The sequence below is a fragment of the Alligator sinensis genome, unplaced genomic scaffold (genome assembly GCF_000455745.1).
Source record: "Alligator sinensis unplaced genomic scaffold, ASM45574v1 scaffold321_1, whole genome shotgun sequence".
NCBI lineage: Eukaryota > Metazoa > Chordata > Crocodylia > Alligatoridae > Alligator > Alligator sinensis.
The window spans coordinates 721,839-725,080 of record NW_005841969.1 but is presented as its reverse complement, the minus strand read 5'-3'; positions in this window follow the sequence as shown (position 1 = coordinate 725,080).

Genomic DNA, 3,242 nt, shown 5'->3' with positions numbered 1-3,242 from the left:
AACCTCCTCTTGAAGACCCCCAGGGTAGGGGAGAGCACCCCCTCCCTTGGGAGCCCGTTCCAGACCTTGGCCACTCTAACTGCGAAGAAGTTCTTCCTAATGTCCAGTCTAAATCTGCTCTCTGCTAGCTTGTGGCCATTATTTCTTGTAACCCCCGGGGGTGCCTTGGTGAGTAAAGCCTCACCAATTCCCTTCTGTGCCCCCGTGATGAACTTATAGGCAGCCACAAGGTCGCCTCTCAACCTTCTCTTGCGGAGGCTGAAAAGGTCCAGGTTCTCTAGTCTCTCCTCGTGGGGCTTGGTCTTCAGGCCCTTAACCATATGAGTGGTCCTTCTCTGGACCCTCTCCAGGTTATCCGCATCCCTCTTGAATTGCGGTGCCCAGAATTGCACGCAGTACTCCAACTGCGGTCTGACCAGCGCCCAATAGAGGGGAAGTATCACCTCCTTGGACCTATTCGTCATACATCTGCTGATGCACGATAAAGTGCCATTGGCTTTTCTGATGGCTTCGTCACACTGCCGACTCATGTTCATCTTGGAGTCCACTAGGACTCCAAGATCCCTTTCCACTTCTGTGCCACCCAGCAGGTCATTCCCTAGGCTGTAGGTGTGCTGGACATTTTTCCTCCCTAGGTGCAACACTTTGCATTTCTCCTTGTTGAACTGCATTCTGTTGTTTTCTGCCCACTTGTCCAACCTGTCCAGGTCTGCTTGCAGCTGTTCCCTGCCCTCCGGCGTGTCCACTTCTCCCCATAGCTTTGTGTCATCTGCAAACTTGGACAGAGTACATTTCACTCCCTCGTCCAAGTCGCTGATGAAGACTATGTACTTCATTTTGCAGATAAGCGAGCTAGATTTGGGTTAATCTTGCTTAGCACAGACACAAATTAACACTTTCTACCTTGATTTAAGTGGTTGTTAACCTGCATCTCAACTTGGTAAAAAGTCCCTGTTGGGTAACCATAGTTAGGGTAACTGTGTGTTAGCGAACCTCAAACTGCTCCCATTAGTGTAGAATAATACGGTGCTGAAGAAAGCAAAGTGGCTGTAAAGTTAGTGCCTAAGCATGCATAAATGAAAGAAAACAGGAGAAAGATGTAGTTGTCCATTGTGGGGACTGCCCTGGGAATTATCATCAGTGGACAGAGTATCGGACTATGACTCAGGAGACCTTGTTTCTATTCTGACTTGCTCTCTGAACAGTGGCCACTTCTCTGCTACAGTTAGTTCTCTTGTCTGTAAATGAGGGTGGCCCAATTTGTTGATCCAGCAGTGGAAAGGGTACACTAGTTACTTCATCTAGGGCAGGGGTGGGCAAAATGTGGCCTGCGGGCTGCATGTGGCCTGCCAGGCCATTCTACCTGGCCCACGGGGCCCCTAAAAAATTTAGAAAACTAATGTTTGTCTGCCCCTGGCTGCCTGTCATGCAGCCCTCAATGGCTTGCCAAAACTCAGTAAGTGGCCCTCCACCCAAAATAATTGCCTGCCCCTGATCTAGGGCTTCAACACACCTATTGTCTGGCCCACCAGCTGATTGGATCCAGCCTGCGGGCAGCTGCCCACCAGTTGTTTGCATCTGGCCCATGGCTGCCCCTGCAGCACTCTGCATGGGGCTAGGACCCACGCTCACCCACCTGGGTCAGCCAGTGCTGTGCCCCCACCTGCACCCACCGATGGCCCCAACCAGTATGCACAGCTTTCCAGGAGAGATGTTCCCAGTACAGCTGCAGTCACCTGGATACTGTTTGGCTCTTGCTGCCTCCAGCAGCTCCTCCTCCTCCTGACCCTGCTGTGCTTCTTTGGGCAGCAGGTAATACGGGGAAGCCATGGGGCACCAAATGCCCAGCCAGGCAGTGGAGAAGGTGTAGCCAAGTGCCTCCTATTTGTGGAGCTCTAGCTCTAGTTCCCAGCCACTTCCCAGCCACCAGCAGGTGGCTGTTCATCATGTTGGGTGGGTGGAGTGGGTGGAGGGTGGCTGGGAGCTAAGAACTGGAGCCCCCCACATGCTGGGGCAGGAGCTGCCCAGCTGCAGCTTTCCATCTGCCTGGCTGGGCATCTACTGCCCAGCACACATCCCCACAGCCACCATTGTTTCCCTGTGGTACCCGCTGCCAAAAGCAGTGTAGCAGAGGCAGGAGGAGGAGGACGAGCTATTGGAAGCAGAGAGAGTAGAGCAGTACCTGGGCAGCCGCAGAAGCAGCCCTGCCATGAAGCTGTACAATGCGGCCAGGGCCAGGGCAGTGCTGTCTGGCAGGTATAGGGTGGGTGCAGGTGGGGCTCAGCCTCATTCAGGGTGTTACAGGGGGCAGCTGCAAGCCAGACTGGGGGAGGGGAGGGAAGGGGAACAGACTGCACCGCACCACCCGGGCAAGCTCTGCTGTATACGACCCCTGCCCCCACCTCTATTCCCCCCACTGGCTGCCAGGACCTAACGTATGGCCACCCCTCCCCTCCACACACCCTACCACAATATGCAAAAGTAAGACTTTATGCAAAAGTAAGACTTTAAGCTATTATGCAATTACCTCTACATATGCTACTCAAAAAAATTAAATCAAAACAAAACTTTTTTTTTAAAGTAAAATTAAAATGTTATAGTAGATGTTTGATTTTTAGTATATGATTTGCTTTTTATCTAGAATTTGTTAAAACGATATCTTCTGTAAGATTTTGTGCGCAGCCCTCGACAGCTCACCAGAACTTAAGTTGTCCTCCAGCCAAACTAAATGCCCACCCCGGATTAGGTGCTAATATTTACATCCACACCCTCTGCCTTTGAACTGACTTTCTCTGTGCCTCATAAGACCCATCAGAAAAATGAAATGTTTCCACGTTTAGTTAACACCATCAATGCACTTTGAAGTTCTCAGAGGAAAGATGACAAATAAATAAAAAGAAAAACCCTAACTAGCTATGCAAGCAATGAAGGAGGGTTAGCTAAAACAAACAAACAAACCACATCTTATAACTATCACTTGCAATAAGTGCAATCTTCCTCAAAGCACTGGATATTTATGCAAATCTTGTGATGAGAGGGAGGCCTCATCATCCTCCCTGGTAATTACATTCTTCAGTGAAAATCATTATGAGATCAAATTTAATTGGAAAGAAGCTACACTGACATTTTTCCTGGACAGGACAGGATGATACTACTCCCTAAGTTATGTTCAGCTAGAAGCAACTAAAATGCAAACCCCAAAACTGTTAGGAAAGAAAAGAACAGGCTTTCCTCCTTTGTTT